Source organism: Podarcis erhardii, assembly GCF_964252035.2.
Source record: "Podarcis erhardii genome assembly, chromosome: 1".
Classification (NCBI taxonomy): Eukaryota; Metazoa; Chordata; class Lepidosauria; order Squamata; family Lacertidae; genus Podarcis; species Podarcis erhardii.
The window spans coordinates 119,594,836-119,620,290 of NC_138497.1; the positions used below are offsets into that span (position 1 = coordinate 119,594,836).

The 25,455-nt window shown below is 43.9% G+C and overlaps 1 protein-coding gene and 1 pseudogene across 4 annotated transcripts in view; both read right to left on the bottom strand.

Annotated features, from left to right (window-relative positions):
* METAP1D (methionyl aminopeptidase type 1D, mitochondrial) overlaps positions 1-25,455 on the bottom strand; it is a gene marked incomplete at its 5' end in the record, with an annotated part of 101,123 nt that overhangs the window by 68,634 nt on the left and 7,034 nt on the right. The window lies entirely within an intron of this gene.
* On the bottom strand, positions 17,826-18,726 carry LOC309335005 (ras-related protein Rab-22A pseudogene; annotated as a pseudogene). Its single transcript has one exon. The product of its transcript is annotated as a ras-related protein Rab-22A pseudogene (transcript).

A 25,455-nucleotide genomic window follows, 5' to 3' on the forward strand; every position in this document is an offset into this window, starting at 1 on the left:
ATGCGTTTTCTATTTTTAAAAAACGGGATTCTTAACCCTTCCCCCTTTCTTTAACACCACAGGCATTTCTTTGATGAAAAGAAATCGTGTCTCTACAGCCAGTACAATAAAAAGGATTACGAAGAAAGCAGAAAATCTAGAATTCACATCTCAATATTCTTTTTGATAAAATTTCCCACTGCTAGCATGGCATAAAGAGAAAGCCTGTCAAGAGCCAACAAGAGAGCTCAATGAAACAACTCAGATCCAAATGCTGGACAGAGCAATTTTTTTAAAAAAAGGTTCACACATGGTTAACACCAGGGGAATACAGGCCTCAAACTATAACATCTGGCAAATTTCAACTTTAAAAAAACACAACCAGTTAAAGAAACATTCCTATTAACTTGCTTGCACTTCTGTTATAAAGGGGAAAACACATAACTTTATGTCTACAATTATAACCAGAATGTACAGATTTGCTCATATCTTTTGTGGATTATCCAATTTGAAGTGATAGCAACTCTCCTGACCCCCAAATCTCAATTTTGACAGGAAACTAAGCATTCAACAGATTTAGTATTTAGATTTTTAAACACAGACAAAAGCCTACTAATGAGCAGGCATTAAGATAAATAATTGTTAACAGGCACATCTCCCAAGTGCAACCCACTGGGAAATATTTAATGCATGCTTACACAACTCCCACTAATTTCAATGGTGCCTGTATAGGCAACATTCCTATTGGTTTGTGTCCTTTACGTGTTGCATACAATGCTTCACTTACTTTTTTTGCAAAGCTAAAGCAAAGAAGGACTCATAACTGCCACACAATTGTATTCTGTGTACAATGTACTAATATGTACATATTGCTTCCTGTGCTATATGTGTACAGGAAAATAACCTGGTTTAAAAACAGTAATAATCCTGTCAGTGTTCCTGGTTTTTAACATAAATCCATAAAGAAAATCCATGAAGAAAACGAAGAATCTAGCATAATAGTTTTCTGTACTCTCCTATGCAAGCTACTCTTAGCATTCTTTACATACTGTATAAATAAAATAGATACCAACCCTACAGTTACTCACCAATATTTCAGACCCTCCAAGTGTACCTATTTCCTAGAGACAGTTCCGGGTTTACAAAAGCTGTCCTGGTTTCTGATTTAATTCCAAAATGTCCTACTTTTCCTCAGGATAACCCTATTTTCATTGGAGAAATGTTGGAGGGTATAGAGTTATCTGACCCACAAGTCATCTGAAGGCAGCCCTGTATAGGGAAGTTTTTTTATGTTTAATTTTTTAAAATGTTTTTATATATAGTGGAACCTCGGTTTTTGAACGTAATCTGTTCCGGAAGACTGTTCAACTTCCAAAACGTTCGAAAACCAAGGATCAATGGGTGGTCGACAAAATCCATTGAAAAAATGGAGAAACGCACCTCGGAAGCCGTTCAACTTCCAAGGTGCATTTGAAAATGGAAGCAATTACTTCCGGGTTTTTGACGTTCGGGTTCTGAATCATTCGGCTTCCGAGACTCTCGAAAATTGAGGTTCCACTGTATGTTGGAAGCTGCCCACAGTGGCTTGGCATATGGGCAAAGCATATGTGTTAAAATTATTATGATGGAATAGGACGGCCCTATTTTCATTGGGGAAATGTTGGAGGGCATTATATTTTAATTTCACTTTTGCAGCCATGTACCTGAGAAACTACAACAACCATTGCTTGAGCCATAAAGCCAGCCTTACCTCAACAATGGAGAAAAGTATAAATTATGTCAGAATTTGTTTTCTGAGAGAAATCTTTTAATAAAATACTGCTTGTTTGGAAATGGCATCTAGCAGTGAGCATTTTCCTCCACCGTGTCAGGTTTGGTTAATTACCTGCATTATCTTGTTTTATAAGCAGCGGTTGAAGGAATCTGAAAACACAATTTTATACATTATGGGGGTTAGCCTCCCATTGAGAGAGAATTTACAAATGCAAGTAACAGCCACAGAAGCCTCAGCATGCCTATGATCAAACGATACATTTTAGGTATCTTTCATGCTACTACAAAATTAAATATTAATCCTTCCAAAGTTTGAACAATGACATTGATTCCCCCCTCCCTTAGAATGGGGAAACTACAGGAGTTTGGGCTAGAGACATTTTGGGGAGCCCTCAGGGTCTCTCTCTGCCAACTCCACCCCTTCTCCTGTAGGCTCCTCCCTTCTTTGGGCCTACAGTCCATCCTCCTCTGTTGGCCCATAGTGATGGCCAGTGTTTGAAATTCGCCAGGTGCTAGGTGCATTTTGAACCTGGCTATAGGCTATTGGCTCAACATCAAAAAAACTAAGGTCATGGCCACTGGTCCCATCACCTCCTGACAAATAGAAGGGGAAGAAATGGAGGCAGTGAGAGATTTTAGTTTTTTGGGCTCCATAATCACTGCAGATGGTGACAGCAGTCACGAAATTAAAAGACGCCTGCTTCTTGGGAGAAAAGCAATGGCAAACCTAAACAGCATCTTAAAAAGCAGAGACATCACCTTGCCAACAAAGGTCCGTATAGTTAAAGCTATGGTTTTCCCAGTAGTGATGTATGGAAGTGAGAGCTGGACCATAAAGAAGGCTGATCGCCAAAGAATTCATGCTTTTGAATTATGGTGCTGGAGGAGACTCTTGAGAGTCCCATGGACTGCAAGAAGATCAAACCTATCCATTCTGAAGGAAATCAGCCCTCAGTGATCACTGGAAGGACAGAGCCTGAAGCTGAGGCTCCAATACTTTGGCCACCTCATGAGAAGAGAAGACTCCCTGGAAAAGACCCTGATGTTGGAAAAGATGGAGGGCACAAGGAGAAGGGGACGACAGAGGACGAGATGGTTGGACAGTGTTCTCGAAGCTACCAGCATGAGTTTGACCAAACTGCAGGAGGCAGTGGAGGACAGAAGTGCCTGGTGTGCTCTGGTCCATGGGGTCACGAAGAGTCGGACACGACTAAACAACTAAACAACAACAACAATCGGCCACTTGCAACCAAGTGAAGATGCCAGGGTGCCAGGATGGCACCTGACATTTCCACCACTTGGAGGAGCATGCCTGGGGGGTCCTTGGATCTTGACTGCTTTCACACACTAACACCACATCCTGTGGAACTCTATCAGTTATATTTTAACTACACAATCAGAACGAATTTCAGGAATCAAAATGCTTTTTCTGTGCAGTCTGAGCTGGAGGGGTGAGCAACGTTATAGTTTAATTGTCGTAGCTTGCCTTCACTTACATACAACACCCTTGCCCTGCTCACAGTTGTGAAGAATATTCCTATGTTAGGAATGGTCCGTGTCACCATTAAGAAAGAGATTGGAATATGCCAATATGAATGTGGATTGTCCCTAGATCAAGTGACTTTTATCCTTTAAGTTATCAGAGTTCCTAACTTAGCTAAAGGTTGTCAATAATAATAATAATCAATAAACAACAACATATTATTTATACCCCATCCATCTGGCTGGGTTTCCCCAGCCACTCTGGGTGGCTCCCAGCAGAATACGATAAAACATGAAACATTAAAAACTTCCTTAAACAGGGGTGCCTTCAGATGTCTTCTAAAAGTCAGATAGTTGTTTATTTCCTTGAGAACTGATGGGAAGGCGTTCTGCAGGGCGGGCGCCACTGCCGAGAAGGCCCTCTGCCTGGTTCCCTGTAACCTCACTTCTCGCAGTGAGGGAACTGCCAGAAGGCCCTCGGAGCTGGACCTCAGTGTCTGGGCAGAACGATGGAGGTGGAGACACTCCTCCAGGTCATCTGAACTAGCCAGATGTTTAACTGGTAATCAATCACAGTCAGCCCATCATTTGAAAAATGAGACTTTTAGAGCTGTCATGCCCCCAAATGGCAACCTGACATTCCATTTTGGCGACTGTAACCATGGTTTAAGGAACCATTTGGCTCTTGGTTAGTATACAGTGGTACCTCGGGTTAAGTACTTAATTCGTTCTGGAGGTCCGTACTTAACCTGAAACTGTTCTTAACCTGAAGCACCACTTTAGCTAATGGGGCCTCCTGCTGCTGTCGCGCTGCCGGAGCACGATTTCTGTTCTCATCCTGAAGCAAAGTTCTTAACCTGAAGCACTATTTCTGGGTTAGTGGAGTCTGTAACCTGAAGCATATGTAACCTGAAGCATATGTAACCCAAGGTACCACTGTATCTGTCTTTCTAACATTGTTGACCGCCTCTTGTGTTGCAATGATTGGCACCGCAAGCCACTATTTGGGGGGCTGTGGCCACCTCTTTATGTGCTCTGTTGCAGGTTTCCCCTGGAGATCAGCAGGTCCACACATTTCCCCCTCCTGATGCAGAAATCAGGACGCAAGCCTCCCCAGTCTTTATGGATCAACTCTTCTCCAAGCATGGTCCAAAAGAGCCGCAAAGCAAGCTTCTCCCCTCTCTCTTCCTCATTCCCTTGTCCCATTTGCCTGTTGCATGGACAGGAGGGTCTCAAGAATAAACACACCGGGTGTACAGTGGTACCTCGGGTTATGAACTTAATTCGTTCCGGAGGTCCCTTCTGAACATGAAACTGTTCTTAACATGAAGCACCACTTTAGCTAATGGGGCCTCCCGCTGCTGCTGCACCGCCACTGCACGATTTCTGTTCTCATCCTGAAGCAAAGTTCTTAACCTGAAGCACTATTTCTGGGTTAGCGGAGTCTGTAACCTGAAGCGTCTGTAACCTGAAGCGTCTGTAATCCGAGGTACCACTGTACGTGGCGTGAGCAGCTAATTTCTAACTAAAACAGTGATGTCCCCCAAACTTTAGATGCTAGACTAAGTAAGGTTGGGGGTCACCCCACTATTTTTGGAAGAGATATTCTGACAAATGCACAGACAGACAAAATGCGGCCTGGCGTTTATAAGATGTAGATGGAATCCGAAAATATATTTTTTCGTATTTCATACCACATACTGTGTAATGAAGACGTTCCAGACAAAAGTCCAATTTCATCTGAAATTTGGTAGCTTCGTGAACATTGTTTGTTTTCATGTCAGGCAGCCACTAAAGTGTGGCATTCTTGCATACGTAGCATATTTATTCACACGAGAGTCTGGCGTTTGATTTGATGAATATATTTAACAGGCAGGATTACGGAACCTGCTTGGAGCAGTTCACCATAAAGGAAAGAAGCTTTCCTGCTCAAGATATACAGGTCCTCCCCCCTCCCCCCCTATTTAGCATAAGAGAGTCCTTGTTTATCAAAATAGTGATGCAAGTAAAATTGTTTACATTTTCAACACTATCAACATCCATCTATGACAAAAAAAAAAATCAAGAAAGGAACGCTCAATCATTGTCAATCAAAGGTGCTAAAATATACATAAACCAAAGCATGCAAAATGTATTACATGCAAACGGAACACAAGGTTACCAACATATCAAACAAAAAACCCCACACAAATAATTATAAATCACTCATAGACCTATTTACGCATCTTATAAAGCTGTCTGAAGGTGGGTAACCATAGAAACCCCGCAGACTAAGTTCACCATTTTAAAGTTTGCATTTATTTTAAAACGCTGCAAATTATGTCCCTGTTTCATAAAATTCGTGGGGTTTTTTTATTATTATTTTAGAGCCCAATGGTTTTCTTTGTTTCCTAACCATTGCCCAGAATGATTTTTCCATCTCAATTACCGATAATTTGCTTTTTAAAAATTGCATTCAAGCAAAAAGATAACAGTGTTATAAAAAAATCAATATATTTTAGCCTTGCAAATTAATATTGCTAACTTAAAATGGAACACAAAATGATACACATATAAATCACTCTGATTTTAGCGTTTCATTACAAGTGGATTTCAACACAGAGACTTCCCCCCCCCCAAAAAAATTCAGTGTTGTAAGCAGGGAGGGAGGGAGGGAGGCAGGCAGGTTACCGAAATTATCTGTTATAGCTAAATTGATAATAGTATTTTCAATTTATGGTTCTCCCTGACAATTACAATTTACACGGTGGCTTAATATTTAATACTATTATTAGTACTGAACGTTCTATAATTTACTTCATAATTTGAATTAGAGAAATATTTGTAGTTCAGTGGCTCCTACACTTAAGATGTAATGCTCAGTGTGTATTTCATTATGCAGATGAGCAATGAAGGTTGTCCAACACAATTTAAATGGGTCAACACTATTTTCCTATTCACATTAATCATTCAGAGAGCTAAAAGGGAGGGAAAGTATTGAAAACTAAACCAGAAGATTTTTGAAAAATCACCCTCACCTACTGCTTGCTAAGTATCATATCCACATCACTGAAAAGCATAACTGGGCAGCCAATATTAAGAATTAGAAAAAGAGGCATTTGCAGTCATACGGAAGAGACCAAATTTCCTCTTAGGTCAGCGAGACAAATTGTTTTGGCGTATACACACATGGGAGTCCATTAGGTTTTCAGAGGACATTTGCATCGGTAGCAAACTTAGCACAGAGCAAAAGTGGGTGGCAGAGTTTATCTGGTAAGAATTCAGACTGTAGTCAAGAACTCCCATTGCAGAAAATGGGGTCGGTTCAGAGTTATTACCAATTGTTCACAGAATGCGTCAAGACTGCAGGCTCCATTCTCCAACTAAGTGGCCGGTTGCACGTAAGGCCAATTTTTATACACAGCAAATTGTTGGGGAAATTGTAATTTGTAAATGAAGACGTACTGCTGTGAAAAGGTGAATCTCTTCTGCCAAGTGTGAGGAGGGGCACTAAACAGACTAGGAAGCAAAGGAGAATTATAGGGGGTGGGGGAAAATTAAACGCTGGTTCACCCGGGCCATTTCAGCCTGTGGTTGCTGCCGCCTTCATCTCAGCAGCGGCTGATGGACTACAGCTCCCATAAGCCCCAGCCAGCATGGCCAATGATGGGAGCTATAGTCCAAGAACATCTCGGCACCAGGTTGGCCACCCAAGCTCTAAGTCAAGCATGGGGAACCTATTGCGCCCAAGCCAGCTCACCAAGAATATGGGGCCCTCTTTTTCACAGTCACACAAGCATCTACATATAGAATCAGTCTGTGTGGAACTCTGGTTGGATCCAGAGTTCATGTGAGTGAAACTCTGCTTATGGGATGCTCCCAGTTAGGGCTCAGCGATATATCGTCCCATACTGGTTTGAAGTCCATATCGTGATATCGGTTTCACAATTATGCACTTGGCAACATATCATGAATCATGATGTGCTTGTGTGTGTATGCTATGCAAAAATCTCAATATGGGAAAACTCATGAAGCCAGCCAGTGCTTCTCTCAAAGAAGAAGAAGAGGAGTTTGGATTTGATATCCCGCTTTATCATTACCCGAAGGAGTCTCAAAGCGGCTAACATTTTCCTTTCCCTTCCTCCCCCACAACAAACACTCTGTGAGGTGAGTGGGGCTGAGAGACTTCAGAGAAGTGTGACTAGCCCAAGATCACCCAGCAGCTGCATGTGGAGGAGCGGAGATGCAAACCCGGTTCCCCAGATTACGAGTCTACCGCTCTTAACCACTACATCACACTGGCTCTCCACTACACTCACACTGGATGAGGCTCTCCACTGTCATCTCACTTCTGAGAAAGGCACTCTGGGAGAGGTGGCCGGGAGAAGGCCAGTGGACTGGGAATTACAGGGATAGAACTACCTGCTGTTAACCCTGCTGGCTTAGCTCTCCCTTGCCTCCTGAAGGCAGGAGTGAATCACAAGAGCAGGCGCCAGCAAAAGTCACAATGCGGGGAAAACTGTGAAGCCAGCCCATGCCTCTACTTAGCTCCATCCTTCATTCAGACATCATCATAAATCAGTATATCACCATGTTTAGCTGGTGATATATCACAGTGTTGAAAACCAGGTATTGCCCAGCCCTACTCCCAGTGGGTGCGGGTGGCGCTGTGCTCTAAACCACAGAGCTTCTTGGGCTTGCCGATCAGAAGGTCGGCGGTTCAAATCCCCACGACGGGGTGAGCTCCCATTGCTCTGTCCCAGCTCCTGCCAACCTAGCAGTCAAAAGCACACCAGTGCAAGTAGATAAATAGGTACCGCTGCAGCGGGAAGGTAAACGGGATTTCCATGCGCTCTGGTTTCTGTCACGGTGTTCCATTGCTCCAGAAACTGTTAGTCATGCTAGCCACATGACCTGGAAAGTTGTCTGGAGACAAGCACTGGCTCTATTGGCGTGGAAAGCAAGATGAGCGCCGCAACTCCATCCTCACCTTTGACTGGACTTAACCGTTCAGGGGTCCTTTACCTTTACCATGATATGATGTGCTTGTGTGTGTATACTATGCAAAAATCTCAACATGGGAAAACTCGTAAAGCCAGCCAATGCTTCTCTCGAGTCCCGCAGCCCGTTAACTCTGCCAGCACAGCTCTCCCTTGCCTCCTGCAGGTGGGAGTGAATCACAAGAGCAGGTGCCGGCAAAAGTCACGATGCGGGGGAAACCGTGAAGCCAGCCAATGCCTCTACACAGCTCCATCCTCCTTTCGGATACTGTCAGAAATCGGTATATCATGGTGTTTAGGTAAAGGTAAAGGGACCCCTGACCACTAGGTCCAGTCGTGACCGACTCTGGGGTTGCGCGCTCATCTCGCTTTACTGGCCGAGGGAGCCGGCGTACAGCTTCCGGGTCATGTGACCAGCATGACTAAGCCGCTTCTGGCAAACCAGAGCAGTGCATGGAAACGCCATTTACCTTCCCACCGGAGTGGTACCTATTTATCTACTTGCACTTTGAGGTGCTTTCGAACTGCTAGGTGGGCAGGAGCAGGGACTGAGCAACGGGAGCTCACCCTGTCGTGGGGATTCGAACCGCCGACCTTCTGATCGGCAAGTCCTAGGCTCTGTCGCGGGGATTCGAACCGCCGACCTTCTGATCGGCAAGTCCTAGGCTCTGTAGTTTAACCCACAGCGCCACCCACATCCCATCATGGTGTTTACTTGGTGATATATCATGGTGCTGAAAACCAGGTATTGCCCAGCCCCACTCCCAGTGGAGGATGTGGAAGAAGCAGTTCAAGCAGATTCTGCCTTCTCCCTGCAGCCCATGTCCCTTAAAAGGATTGGCTGTGGAGGATTGTGGTAGTGTGGCGGGTGACGCAGAGGAAAACACTGAGAGCTGCCTCCTCATTGGTCTCCTTCCTTCAGCAGGAGACCTTGCCTGGACCTTGGTGCCTTCCACCCTGGATCCAACTCATCAAGCATTTTATTTGTACCCTGCCCATCCTCCCAATAGCTCAAGACACCACTTTCAGGTTATGCAATTTCACAGCTGAGCACAAAACATGCCCATGCTGTCATCTGCCTGATGGCATCCAGAGTGGAGCAGTGGTTAGTGTCCTGGACTTAGACCTGGGCGATCCAGGTTCACATCCCCTCTCAGTCATGAAGCCCATTGGGTGACTTTGGTCCAGTCAAGGTCTCTCAGCCCTAAACTTCCTCACAAGGCTGCTGCGATGAGACAACGGAGAGGGGAAGAAGTGTGTATACCATTGTGAACTTTCTGGAGAAAAGGTGGAACATAAATGTAATTATAAATGAACACGGGTAAGGTGCACAGCTAAGACTGTGTCTCCACCTAACCTGGTAATGTTTACTCTGACAAGCAGCATCTCACCCTGAGGATTATCTAGTCCAACCCCCTGCAATGCAGGAATATGCAGCTGCCCCGTACAGGATCAAACCTGCAACCCTGTCGCTATCAGCACCATGCTCTAGCCAACCGAGCTATCCATGTCTTTCAGATAGCCTCCTAGCTGCTCCTGAAGAACAGAAGAAAAGGCCTGGTGGATCAGGGCAAATGCCTATCTAGTTCATTATCCTATCCCCACAGTGGCCAACAATCCACCTTCATACTGGAGATGTTGGGACTCAAGTATTCAAAATTAGCCAGGTGCTAGTCACGTTTTGTGACTAGCACAGGCCCAATGGCGACCACGTGGATATCTCTGGATGCCAGGCTGGCGACTGGGGAAAGCAAAATGTCACTTTGTTGTTGTTGTTGTTGTTTAGTCGTTTAGTCATGTCTGACTCTTTGTGACCCCATGGACCAGGCACTCCTGTCTTCCACTGCCTCCCGCAGTTTGGTCAAACTCATGTTAGTAGGTTCGAGAACACTGTCCAACCATCTCGTCCTCTGTCGTCCCCTTCTCCTTGTGCCCTCCATCTTTCCCAACATCAGGGTCTTTTCCAGGGAGTCTTCTCTTCTCATGAGGTGGCCAAAGTACTGGAGCCTCAGCTTCAGGATCTGTCCTTCCAGTGAGCACTCAGGGCTGATTTCCTTCAGAATGGATAGGTTTGATCTTCTTGCAGTCCATGGGACTCTCAGGAGTCTCCTCCAGCACCATAATTCAAAAGCATCAATTCTTCGGCGATCAGCCTTCTTTATGGTCCAGCTCTCACTTCCATACATCACTACTGGGAAAACCATAGCTTTAACTATACGGACCTTTGTTGGCAAGATGATGTCTCTGCTTTTTAAGATGCTGTTTAGGTTTGCCATTGCTTTTCTCCCAAGAAGCAGGCGTCTTTTAATTTCGTGACTGCTGTCACCATCTGCAGTGATCATGGAGCCCAGGAAAGTAAAATCTCTCACTGCCTCCATTTCTTCCCCTTCTATTTGCCAGGAGGTGATGTCACTTAGGGAAGGATTTGAAATATTTCCCATGAAACTTGAATTAGTTCTATTCCAGATTGTTTTATTTGTATGTTTTAACGTGTTGCAAACCACTTTGAGATTTGTTCTTTAAAATATAAAGCGGTATAAAAGTGGAATGAATGAATAATAATAATAATAATTTAACATCCCATAGGTGGGAGGGAAACAGAGCCTAGACACTGCATTGTGGTGACCACAGCCCAGGTTTAAGGTGCCATTTGGTGATTAGATTATATATCTGAGTTTCTAACACTTCTGGGACTTGAACCAGGGACCTTGTGTACACAAAGCATGTGAATCTATCACTGCCCTCTCTTATCCACTGTAGCCAAATAAATACTTGGGCCACCTGTACACAAGTGGGTGGGAAGAAATGTGCATATTGTACCTTGTGAAGCACATTGCAGGTATTTCGCAACTGAGTACATGGGTCAAGAAGATTATCTCACCTGTGATGCTTTTCCTACTTGGAAGCAGCCCCGAAACTCCACACAGAGTCATAAAAAGTAAATTGCATCAAATCACTGGGTGCAATCGTATGGAATGATCACATTTGATCACGACCCCTGCTAGGTTAACTGGTGATGAAGCAGCTGTTCAAAGAGACTCGCCTGAGTTTCAACAAGAGAGAAATAGAAGCCCTTACATGTGCGCAGGGACGCCAGGCTGAATCGGATGGTAGATTTAACAAGACGGGCAAAAACTGAGAAGCCACCGCGGAATATTGTTTCTTGGAAGAGGTGATGGAAGGAGCCCTGATCTCATTAAGTTTGCAGTGCGGTTGAACTCCTACAAAAGACCAGTCAGGCTAATCCAAACCTTGTCAAGAACATCACCCCCCTGGGGGAACCTTCACAAGGTTGATTCCCAGGGCAAACTGGCCATTTTAACCCTGGAGTGGGCAACCTGCAGCTCTGCAGATGTTGTTGGATGAGAACTCCCATTATCTCAGACCGATGGACATGCTGGAGCATATCTGGAGGACCACAGATTGACCATCGCTGCTTCAACCTACACAGATTGGCAGTCATTGAGACGCCCACTTAGTAGCAGGTATGCGTGGAAGGCATTTTTTTAAAAAAAAGTTTAAATTACTTTACTTACTAAATCCAAAGGTCTGATACATGTGTTATTCCATGCAGCAGCAACATGATACAGAGGTGCTGAACAAGCCAGGGCTAGGGGACCTATTAGCCCCCCCCCTCCGCTGCCCCAAGACAATTCCCATCATCCCCATCCAGAATGGCCAGCGGGATGGGTTGATGGGATCTGTGTAGTTCAGCAGCAGCATGTGTGGAAGTTTATGACTTGGATTTCTGTTTCCTGTGGAGTTGCTCAGAACAAAACAAAACAAAACAAAACAAAGCCAAAATCTAAGAGATTAAATGTTCACCACTCCGATGCATTGCCTGGAGTGCGCTGGAACAAAGATACAGGAATAGCCACACAATCAGAACTGACAGAGCCCAAATAATAAGGGAGCAAGCCCATGCAATCAAGCATTTCCTTAATCACACGTGGAAAGTTTAAATAATAAAAAGGCGCCTTCAGCTGACCAGATGCAGCCCCGCCACAAAGGCAGCAGATATAGAGCAACTGCAGAGCGCACCTGTTTCTTCAGCCCCTCTCTCTTTGAAAGAGAAAAGGCCCAGCCTGGGGCCTGTCACAGCATACCCCTATTTTCACAGCAGGAAAACACAGCAGGGCATTAGAGCTGTGCTCACGCCCCCCCCCAGCCCCTCATTCACACACAGAGAACACCTCCTGAAAAGGAATGGCCCACCCTTCCCTGCTTCAAGGCCAGAAGGCGCAGAATTGCTGTCACCTTACCACAAAGGCAGTCATCGTCAACACTCGGGCATGGTTTTCACAAAGAGTAAGTTTCCTTGACTTCTGGAATGTTCAAAGCACCTCAGAGATGGGCAGGGGGTAGAGGAAGAAGGCAGTCAAACAACAGGTAAAAAAGGTAAAGGACCCCTGGACAGTTAAGTCCAGGGGTTGCAGCGCTCATCTCGCTTTCAGGCCTAGGGAGCCGGCGTTTGTCCACAGACAGATTTCCAGGTCATGTGGCCAGCATGACTAAACCGCTTCTGGCACAACAGAACACCGTGATGGAAAACAGCGCATGGAAACATCGTTTACATTCCCGCCAAAGCGGTACCTATTCATCTACTTGCACTGGCGTGCTTTCGAACTGCTAGGTTGGCAGGGGCTGAGACAGAGCAACAGGAGCTCCCCCCGTCGCAGGGATTTGAACCACCAACCTTCTGATCGGCAAGCGCAAGAGGCTCAGTGGTTTAGACCACTGTATGCACAGCTCATACTGTTTTACTTCAGACCCTCTAACATTTCTCTGATGAAAATAGGGACATCCTATTCCATACTAATAATTTATACCCCACCCCTCTACTCTGGGCGACTTCCAACTTATATAAGAAAATAAAACACTAAAAAACTTCCCTGTACACGGCTGCCTTCAGATGTCTTTTAAAAGTTGTGTACAGTGGTACCTCGGGTTAAGAACTTAATTCGTTCTGGAGGTCTATTCTTAACCTGAAGCACCACTTTAGCTAATGGGGTCTCCTGCTGCCGCTGCGCCACTGCTGCACGATTTCTGTTCTCATCCTGAAGCGAAGTTCTTATCCCAAGGTACTATTTCTGGGTTAGCGGAGTCTGTAACCTGAAGCGTATGTAACCCAAAGTACCACTGTAGTTTCTTATCTCCTTGGCTCGGGGGTCACATGTCTTCAACATTTCTCTGATGGAAATGGGGGCGTCCTAAAGAAAAGTGGGACATTCCGGGATCAAATCAGAAACCTGGACTGTTTCTGTAAACAGTCCCTCAGAAATAGGGATGCTTGGAAGGCCTGTAACTTTAGCAGTTAGTGTTGTGCTGCAGCACATGGCGACACCTACGGAAACGGGCTTGGGTGAATTCAGCCGCTTGGATCCTTTTAATCAGCAGGTAGACAATTAATCACCTCTCCAGCGGGCTTCCCTGGGGACCCTGCTCTGTGACCCTTTTCTGTCCAAACAGGTGTAAGGAGAAACGGGGGGAATGCGCTTCGTCCCACCGCATCATCAGCATGTATTTGATATGCAGTGCCGCATTCCCCTCCCCTCCCTCCGCCAAATCAGGCTCTTTTCTTTGTTGGAAGGGGACTGGGCTTGCATGACGGAGAATCCATTACCACTCGGTTCAAACAATATGAAACTAATTTTGGTACACAGGAAGAAACAAATGGGAAACAGTCGCAGGGGTAGCCCGCTCCAGCTACAGAAAGTGCTTTGTCAATGAGGCCAGCAATCAGCGTTTGTTTCGGGGCTCGTTGCGGCTCACGGTGCCTCTCAGTAGGCCTGCACCTGCTGTTTTGCACATGATTTGAGGCAAGAGCCCAGCACAGATTGCTTGCACAGTTGCTCGCTGCCCTGTGTCTCATCCCAATTAACACCCCACTTCTGAGAACTAGCGCAGAATTAAGTCCTCTTCTTCACGCTTTACTCGGGTAAAGAGGGAAAGCAAGTAGAGAGTAGGGGGGAGGGGAGACATTTGCCCACCCCCAAGCACATGGCTTCCTTAGGATGAGTGCTGCTTCATGCAGAGGCTTCCCTGTATTATGGAATCCTAAGCAAACCAGGATCCAAGGAAGACTTCATGTGTAGAGAAAAACAATGGCGCCTTCATTATACAGTACACCTTTAGGTGCCAGGCAAAGATGTTCCTTTTTAACCAGGCCTATGGTTGATTTGATTGACATCCTATGCCCTTTTAAAATGTGTTTTTTTTCAGGGCGGGGGTCATTGGGTTTTTTTTATTATGCATTTTGTGGTTTCATATTTTGATTTTATTCTGTGAACCGCCCTGAGACCTCTGGGTACAGGGTGTAAAAAGGTAAAGGACCCCTGAATGGTTAAGTCCAGTCAAAGGTGTCTATGGGGTTGCGGCGCTCATCTCGCTCTCAGGCCGAGGGAGCCGGCATTTGTCCACAGACAGCTTTCCAGGTCATGTGGCCAGCATGACTAAACCGCTTCTGGCACAACGGAACACCGTAATGGAAAACAGAGCGCACAGAAATGTCGTTTACCTTCCCGCCACAGAAGTACCTATTTATTTACTTGCACTGGCATGCTTTCGAACTGCTAGGTTGGCAGAAGCTGGGACAGAGCAACAGGAACTCATTCCATCATGGGGATTCAAACCGCCGACCTTCTTACTAGCAAGCCCAAGAGGTTCAGTGGTTTAGACCACAGCGCACCCACACTTTTTTTATATAGGGTGGTATATAAATTCAATAAACAACAACAACCACAACCCACATCAGAAGGCCACACTAGTTATGCCCAGACTTCAAAAGTGAAGTCCCACAACCCCTCTCTTCTTGCTTTGTCTCTTCACACAAGCAAAGCATGAAGAGGGTTTCAGGTAGATGGTTTTCAACCAATGTGCCATGACACCCTGGGGTGACTTAAATGATAGTCAGAGGTGCTGACCATCCCTCCTTCCTTCCTTCCCTCCCTCCTCCGATGAAAAAATAACAACACAAAGCCGGAAACTCCAGTCCATTTCAGGGGCCTAATCCAGCCCGCTGGATGGTTTGATCCGGCCCCTGTGGCAGTTTATTTCAAGGGGTAAAATCCTAAAAAAAACCTCAACAACTTCAACCCTAAAAGAAGCTCAGCAATATCAATCCTAAAAAAAGGTCAACAACTTTGGTCGGCCCCCACGACCCTTCACTTCATCAAATCTGGCCCTCTTTGAGACTCCTTCGGGTAGCGATAAAGCAGGATATCAAATCCAAACTCTTCTTCCTCTTCCTCTTCTTGGATACACCACGGCATAGCTGTCAAGTGTCCCTTATTTGAAGGGACAGTCCCTTATTCCAGCGCCATGTCCTGCTGCTGTCCCTTATTAATAGATGTTCCTTAAATGTCCCTTAAATGATGTCCCTTAAATTTCAAAGGAAGCAGCTCCTCTCCCTCCCTCCCTGCCGGCCAGGGAGGAGGGAGGCTCCAACTGTGTTGCTCACCTAATAAGAAGTTCTTAAACGACTGGGGGGTGGAGCTTGCATGCCTTGTGTGTGGCTAGTTAATGCAAGCTGAGGGGTTTTTTGAATGCTGGATGCCATTTTGTTGCACGTGCTGCTGCAAACTTTGCAGTGCAAAGCCAGGCTGGGGAGCCATCTTAAGTTGAGGTTGCATAGGCCTTGTGGTGCATGTGATTCAGAGTCTATTCAGTTGAACCTCTGGTTACAAAGTTGGTTGGCCAGTGTTTTCGAAGCTACCCAGCATGAGTTTGACCAGACTCAGACAGGAAGACTGGAGTGCCTGGAACAGGTGAGGCTGCAGGTCCCTTATTTTGGCTGCTGGTCCCTTATTTTCAAGGCTGCCGGACCCTTATTTTCAAATCTGTAAGTTGACAGCTATGCACCACGGCCTTATACCTGAGGTAATATGTGGTTGCCAATGCATAACTGGGAGCCTTCAAGTGCGCTCCTGGTTGCACATTGGCAAGGGAAGGCAGACTTCGGCCTCTACCACTCATCAGCCAATAAGGGGCCAGAGCTGAAGCCTCCTGAATTGGTTGTGCATGGGACGTCAAAGCACCATCACCACCACATACCACACTTGACCTGCAGATCCAAAAAGTTTCCCCATCCATGTTGTAGTGACCTGGGGAGGGTAGCTCCACTGCTCTTACCCACCACAACAGCTGCCACTGACCATATGCCTTCATATCACATCCTCAGACCTTCATCAAAGGCAGTTGCTGTTAATGTTAAGGATCAATAGGTAGGCAATCACATATTTCTTCAGCACCTTGCTTCACATTAGCCTGGGCTTCTTAAAAAATACACATAACTGAGTTAAGATTGGGGTTGAAATCTTAAACCTACTTACCCGGGAGTAAGCCCCACTGAATTCAAAAGTACCTACTTTTGAGTAAACATTGTTAGGATTGCATTATAAACTAGAAACTTCACCACGTTTACACTTGCATTCCTTACATCTGCAACATGGCAAAACTAATACTGCTCTACCTTACACATATGCTTGGCTCCTTGTTTCATAGGACACTTAAACACACACACACACTGGTGGAATCTACACACATATAAAAAACGTTGTGAAAATGCTTTTTTTAAAAAACGTTTTGAAAAATATATTGAATTTGCCATAGCTCACTATCGCCATCTAGTGTCACATTTGTATATTGCAACACACTTAAAACACTTTATTTGCAGTTGATTCCATACACACATGACTGGCATAAACATTATTTAAAGACCTGTTTTGACTGTGCACGTGTAAGACAGAGGATATTAAATTGTTTAAGCTATGTTCCCTACCGGCTCCTTGACCTTATCACTTATTTCAAAAGTTGTCTTGGGCAGTGTGTCTTCCAAACACTAAAGTGCATTTTTTACTTTTCTAACACCATAGGCCACTCAAGCTAATAGCAAAGAAGGAAGAGGTGGCCATTTGAAAGTTTTACGGAATCACTCTTAATACCTTTCTTTGTAATAGCAGTACAATCAGTTACAGGGAGAGAAAGAGGGTGCTTGTTCAAGTTCAATATGCACAATATTATTTCCCCTCAGACCTGCTCCTTGCTCCAAAAGTATGCATGTTTTACTAGAGACTCAAATCTCTTGCCCTTGTCTGAAGTTTGGTGTGATATTCAAATCAGTCCCCCTTCGACCTCCATGCGCCATTTTAGTTTAAGCACAACATCTGGACCTTATAGGCAAGGCCAGGAGCTTTTCCAGAGTTCAGTGGGAAAGTCAGAGTTGTAAAGTCATTGTCAATTAACTCAATGAATTAATGGCTCAATCTGTAGGCCAAAAAAATTAAATGGAAACTCCGAGTTTGTGATCAAAACTGACATGGTAATAAACCCACTGACAGATTCATACATGCAAGAAAGCATTGCAGTAGATAGGGTTGCCATGCCACCTGTTCATTTTTCACACAAAGGATATGGGAATTGTAGATGTTGAGCAAAACATGACCTATTATTTTATGAAAGAATAACCATATAATTGTATGACTTGTTTTATTGCCTTTGGTTTACTGAGTTTGCAATTTTTTTTAATTTTTTTTTTTAGGGCACACCACTTCAGTAATGCTCTGCTGCGAAGCAGTGAACGACTCTGCAAACAATCAAAACAAAAATCCAACAATGGCAGGTAGAGAGCAGGTTGGTTATGGCAGGATAGCCAGCATGGTGTCCTTTAGATGTTCTGGACTACAACTCCCATCAATCCTGATAATATGCCATGCTAGCTGGAGCTGATGGGAACTGGAGTCCAGCAAAATCTGGAGGGCACCAAGTCAACTATACTCCAAATAAACCCCTAATTTCCAAGGTCAAACACCATCTAAAAACTACTCTGGTATATGATAGTGTAAGTCAACAACAGCTGCATTTTGAGGGTTTGCATCTGTTGATAGAATTCTATGACTAATTTTTATAAACAGTTCATTTATGCTTGTTGCAATTTTTTGCCCTGGTCTTTCCAGATATTCCATGGATGGGATCTGCAAAGTCTTTAGCGTCTTTTTCCATGGCTTCTCATACACCGTTAAGATGGCATTTATTTCCAGCAATAGCAGCAACTATGTTGGGATGTCCATGGTACTGGAGTTCTTTCACACAGCTCCTTAAAATTGAAAATGTTTCCTCTTTTGTCATGATGTCATAAACAAAAATAGCTGCTGCAGAAGCTCACTAGTACATTGGTGCTAGAGCGTGAAATCGTCTTTACCCGGCTGTATCCCATATTAGGAATTTACGCAACCCATTCTGATACTGCGCTGTCTTTCTCATAAAAGATGCTCTAATTGTTGGATGGATTGATGTTGGGATCAAAGCTGCCTTCTACAAAGCACTATATAGTGCTCGATATGCCCACACCAGTGTCCCTCCAGCAGGCAAACTCTGAGCTCTCTCAGAGCCATGGCTGGAGAAAAAGAGACAGCTTGCTTGTAAGGAACAAAGCCAACCATACCCTCCCCACTGGAAAAAGGCACAAACTGAAGAGCCATTGTCACCCTCTCCCTCAGTCAAAAGTCTCTCTCTCTCTTTCTCTCTCTCTCAAAAAGAAAAAAGAAAAAGAAGGAAAAAAAGGCATGGAAGATGACCTGACCAAATATCCTGTCTTTTCTCCTACCCAGTTCCTAGTTACAGGTAAAGTCTCCTCCTTTTCCACTTTGGGCTCCACAAAAGGGGCACCATCTTAGAGGGCCCATTGACAATCCTATTACAGTGGTACCTCGGAAGTCGAACAGAATCCGGTCTGGAAGTCCGTTCGACTTCCAAAACGTTTGGAAACCAAGGCGTGGCTTCCTATTGGCTGCAGGAAGCTCCTGCAGCCAATCAGAAGCCACAGAAGATGTTCAGGTTCCAAAGAACGTTTGCAAACAGGAACAATCACTTCTGGGTTTGCGGCGTTCGGGAACCAAAACGTTCGACTCGCAAGGCGTTCGGGATCCAGGATATGACTGTACTAGATGAACTTCCCTGCACCAGATTCAAAATTATCTCAGCTAAACTGAAATGATTCAGACATTATTTTTATTTTTATTTTTATTATACCCTGCCCATCTGACAGGGTACCCCAGCTACTGTGGGAGGCTTCTAGCATATATAAAAACATTATTATTACTATTACTATTACTATTATTATTCCTATACTGCCCTTCATTTGAGGAGCACAGGATGGTTTACAATATAAAAACAAACAAACAAAAATACTCACCCGGCCCAGTTTAAAAGGGTGTAGATTGTTTAATTAGGCAAAGGCTTGGGAGAAGAGGAACATTTTTGCCTGGTGCCTAAATGTATGTAATAAGGGCGCCAGGAGAGCCTCCCTGGTCTAAGTTAACTCATTTTAAGATGAGGCCTATTGACGCTCCTGGCCTTTTTGCCCTTCCAGCAATTTTGAGGGCTGAGCTAAGTTACTCTAGCAGCATTCTGCAGCCTAGAATCCCTGCAAATTGTAACTTCTCAAGGTTACCAGGTCGTGGGACCAAGGACCAGAAACCCTGGGAAGTTATAATTTGACCCTTGACTCCAGCCCCTATAGGGCACATGTGTATACTATTTCGTTCAGGAGCCTGGGGAAGATGACAGAGATGGTAGGAAAAGGGGGCCGATTGGTTAGGGCAGTGTTTCCCAAACTTGGGCCTCCAGCTGTTTTTGAACTACAATTCCCATCATCCCTGACCACTGGTCTTGCTAGCTAGGGATGATGGGAGTTGTAGTCCAAAAACAGCTGGAGGCCCAAGGTTGGGAAACACTGGGTTAAGGCACCATTCGTCCCTCTCTCTTCCCTCTTTCTGCTGTCGCTTGGTTTGCCGAAGATGTAATGCAGATATTCTTCCATTTAGGAGCTGGTTAGATGTGTGGTCAAAGAGATGAAGCTGAACCATGCCCTGGTTGACGAGTGTGGCAGAACATGATGGAAAGGACAATAAAACACTGCCCTGGCCTACCTTTTCCCTTTCCCAGACATGTCTGCTCTCCTCCAGAGCTGACAGAAATTTAATAGCACCCATAAGAATCAGATCAAGCTGAGCCAGTGGTGGTGCAGTGGTTAAGAGCGGTGGACTCGTAATCTGGTGAACCGGGTTCGCTTCCCCGCTCCTCCACATGCAGCTGCTGGGTGACCTTGGGCCAGTCACACTTCTCTGAAGTCTCTCAGCCCCACTCACCTCACAGAGTGGAGTTTTTAAAAAATGTATTTTTATTAAAGATTTTCTTGATTTACAAAGGTATGTGCAATGTCTCTCGTATTTTTCCCCCCACATAACAATTTTTATTTTTTTTACAAATCGTTTTCATTTGTTGAGACATTAGGAAGAATAGGGGGAAAGAGGTGATGGGGGGAGAAATATGAGTGGGGGTGGGGTCGGGTGGTGATGTTTCTATTTTACTTAATATATGTGGGGGTTTGTGTCAGCGTTGCTTGTGCGGGTTCTCTGCTGTTCACTTGTGTTCCACAGAGTGTTTGTTGTGGGGGAGGAAGGGAAAAGGAGAATGTTAGCCGCTTTGAGACTCCTTCGGGTAGTGATAAAGTGGGATATCAAATCCAAACTCTTCTTCATCATCATCATCAAAGCTCCATCTAATCCAGCAGATGTAAGAAACAGAGTCTTACGGCACCTTCAGTCTAATGATTTTATTGTGGCAGAATCTATCTTTAAGGCGCCTCAAGACTCTTTGCAGGGTTGTTGTTGTTGTTGTCGTCCCCCCGTAACAGACTAACACAGTTACCCCTTTGGAAACTGTAAATGTAAATGATTATGAATAAAAATGGCTTGGTCTTATTAACGTAACAGCCACCCCCTAGTCCCCAAGAGACATGATATCAAACAGGTCCAACCTCAGGAGATTGTGGAGTCTCCTTTCTTGGAGGTTTGAAATTCCTGCATTGCAGGGACTCGGTCTTTATGACCCTTCGGGTCCCTTCCAACTCTACAATTCCAAGATTCTATAAATTCCCAGACTAGAGGATTTTATTAAACAACAGTCAAGATTGGTAAGCAATATTGCCAGGTTACTCAAGTGCATGCTTCTTTTGGTTCAGTTGTGTTTTTGAAAGCCAGTTTTAAATGAATTCCCTCAGCCATTCCTGAAGTTTACATATTTACCATAGGTAAATTTTTATCTATTTCTTACTTTTTTTTTGCATGGGGGTGGGGAGTTAAAACCATTAGCAGATGAAAGAGAGAAGTTATCGTTAAGTGTTCTCGGCAACTGCCAGCTTTTAATTCTGCACCTGTTAATCCACTCGAGAACAGCATATAAAATACTATTTAACATTTTTATAGCACTTTTCATCTTCAAAGAACTTTGCAAATGCAAACTAATTAACCTGCCAAAGAAGTAAGTATTACCTCTCTTTTGTGGCTGCAGGTTAAATTGTTTTGTCTGCTAACACCCAGTATGCATTTCAAGATCAGAAGCTGGTGGTTTCTGGTCCTTGATCCCATGCTCATGAATTTTACACACACAAACACACACACACACCAGTTGGGGACAAATATCCCAGTTCCAAGAACTAGGGATTTATAGCCCACTCCTATACAGGGTTAAGCATGCTTAAGCCTACTGACTTAACTAGCATTAAATGCACTAAACACCCCCTGTGAACAGACATCTAGCAATCCCTGTTATTGTGTGTGAGGGCATCTCATTGAGGTTCCCAGATAATAGCTCCTCATCTTACTAACAACTTCTGAAACAGATAAATTAAAAACCGAAGCAGCTTGCTAAGCAGCAAATAGCTCTGGATAGCTCAGTTGGTTAGAGTATGGTGCTGGTAACGCCAAGTTTGCAGGTTCAATCCCACCATGGGACACCTGCATATTCCGGCATTGCAAGGGGTTGGACTAGATGATCCTCAGGGATTTTTTCCAACTCTACAATTCTATGATTATATGAAATAAGGCTTGCAATTTGCAGAGAGTGGTTGAGGGGGGAAAAGAGAACAAGAAGAGATGGAAATATTATTATTAATGTATTATTTATAGCCCGCCCATCTGGCTAGGTTTCCCCAGCCACTCTGGGCAGCTTCCAACAAAATATTAAAATACAATAGTCTGTTAAAAGCTTCCCTAAGCAGGGCTGCCTTCAGATGTCTTCTAAAAGTCTGGTAGTTGTTTTTCTCTTGGACATCTGGTGGGAGGGCGTTCCACAGGGCGGGTGCCACTACCGAGAAGGCCCTCTGCCTCGTTCCCTGTAACTTGGCTTCTCACAGCGAGGGAACTGCCAGAAGGCACTCGGCACTGGACCTTAGTGTCTGGGCAGAACAATGGGGGTGGAGACGCTCCTTCAGGTATACTGGACTGAGGCCGTTTAGGGCTTTAAAGGTCAGCACCAACACTTTGAATTGTGCTCAGAAACATACTGGGAGCCAATGTAGGTCTTTCAAGACCGGTGTTATGTGGTCTCGGCGGCCGCTCCCAGTCACCAGCCTAGCTGCCACATTCTGGATTAGTTGTAGCTTCCGGGTCACCTTCAAAGGTAGCCCCACATAGAGCGCATTGCAGTAGTCCAAGTGAGAGATAACTAGAGCATGCATCACTCTGGCGAGACAGTCCGCGGGCAGGTAGGGTCTCAGCCTGCATACCAGATGGAGCTGGCAAACAGCTGCCCTGGACACAGAATTGACCTGCGCCTCCATGGACAGCTGCGAGTCCAAAATGACTCCCAGGCTGCGCACCTGAAGAAGCCCTGATGAGCATATCTAGTTCCTTATGAGGCCCTCTGAATCATGGCCATAGAGGGAATCTAGATGACATCTAATTCAAACCATTATTAATCCAACCCAGATCTAATCAGCAGAATAATGCACAAATTTTACTGAAATGGATGGATTTCCCATACATTTCAGTGGGGCCGATTCAGGAGAATTGAATAGTGTGACTTGCCACTCAATATCTATAGTATACCAACTTTAACATATTAACACATGACATGCTATAAATACAGAGTACAGTTAAGCATGGCACACTATGTAGGATAAACATAATTTTTTAAAAACAATCCCAAAATGTAAGCATAAAGTTACTATATGTAAAAGGAAATGTTAGGAAGGATACAGTATTTATTGATTTATAGTTGTTAGAAGCCTCTTGAACAAGTCATCTAGGCCATCAGATGACTCTATTTAAAAAATATAACAATTATACAATGAAATCTACAATAAGTCTTAAAAAGTCAAACCAGCATACAACCGAAACAGACAGACCAACACAATAACATACAAATGGTCCAGGGTTAAGAGATAAGATTTTAAAGCAAACAAAATTCACTCAAACTGCTGGAATGAGATGTATTATCTTAATGTTGGTGTTAATTTTTAACAGAGTTAAAAATAAATAAAAATGGTGCTAAACATGAGCTACGTTTTCCTTAGTCACTATTATCAGGTCATCTTTAAACAGCATCTGCATCTTTAATGGCTTGTATTCGTTCAAATTAAGAGAGTCTTTCTACCTGAAATAAATGATCAATAACTGAAAAAAGGATTTCGTCGGGGTGATGTGTAATTGCTTGAGCTCATAATGCTGTGTACGTAACAAGCACAAAGAGAACGCACAAAGGGAATGCTTGAACACAGTTTTCTTTCAACTCCCTTGGGAATCCCAGCACTATAAGTCTTGAATTCCTTAACACAAGGGATCATGTTCATCACTTACAACAGGGCATCTGGGCCTAGGTCCAGGTAGTCTGCTTGTCTAACTCTGATGAAATATCGGCGCCACCAGGTAACAGTAGTGGTCAGAAAACCTGCCAGAAGCTTGTAACTGAAGACTAAAAAATGAAATTAGCAGACTGCCTTAACGAAAGGACTTCTTTCTGCAGCATGCAATAACTGCAAGATACAGACCATGTAGACCAAAGGTAAATTGTTCTGCACGTTCACATATGGTAATGTAATAGTTGGGATTATTAAAAGCTCACAACATATACAATGGTACTTGATTTTTTTTAATAAGAAAACAACAGGACATTCTGGGACAGTTAGAAAAGTAGCTATTTCGGGGTCCCATGAAGTAGAACCAATGAAAAAAAGAACCCATAATTATATTGCCTATTTGCTGAGGTTGGCTGATTACTGTTATAGCTTATCTGCATACAATGGGCTGTATCTAAGTGGGACTTCCTCTCCCTGGACACAAACCATTCCCCCCCCCCAAAAAAAAAACCTGCTTTGGGGTGGGTGGGGAGAAAGGACGTCCCATCTCAGTCCACCCAGCTCCCTTAAAAGGGCTAGCAACCACTTTTACTTAGCCGGGCTAAGAGGTGATGTGTGGTAAGATACCGCAAGTTTAACCAAACATATTTAACCAAACATCTGAATATATTAACATCAGATAACAACACAATATTAAAAGCCAACTTAAAACAAACAAAGAAAAAAATAATCTAGCCTTTAAAGCTGCCCAAACTGCAGAGAAGAGGCAAATAATTTATATTATGTGCTACAGATGGTTTCTTTTTGGCTGTAATATCAAGTCTGGATTTGGCAGTCCCTTTCTATATGTGTCTGGCAGATCATAATATTTGTTCCAGTTTTAAAGGTTACAAAAAGAAAACACTGAATTAAACAAGAAAAACCAAAACAATACATCACAATAGATACAAACAGACAAAAATAAAGAGAAAAAACAACACAGAAAAATACAAACAATTAGGAAAAAGAAAAAAGAAAAACAAGTCAAACCTTCCCATAACTTATTTTTCATCTGCTTGTTTCCTAGACCTCCTCACACCTCCCTTTTTTGTATTCTAGTTCAATTAGATATTTCAGCAAATCCTTTCCATCCTTGTTTTTATCCTAATAATTTATCTTAACATACTGTAATTTTACATTCTCTTCTTTCACCAATTAACAATCCATTTTTACTTAATATCATTTCTGCTAAAACCATATAACTTCATTCCAACATCCTTCTAACATTCCTTAATTTTACAATGTTTCTGTAAATAAACTTTAAATTTCTTCCAATCTTCTTCCACCAACTCTTCTCCTTGGTCTCGGATTCTGCCAGTCATTTCCGCCAGTTCCATATAGTCCATCACCTTCATCTGCCATTCTTCCCGGGTGGGTAAATCTTGTGTCTTCCAATACTTTGCAATAAGTATTCTTGCTGCTGTTGTTGCATACATAAAGAAATTTCTGTCCTTCTTTGACACCAATTGGCTGACCATGCCCAGGAGAAAGGCCTCTGGTTTCTTCTGAAAGGTATATTTAAATACCTTTTTCATTTCATTATAAATCATCTCCCAGAAAGTCTTA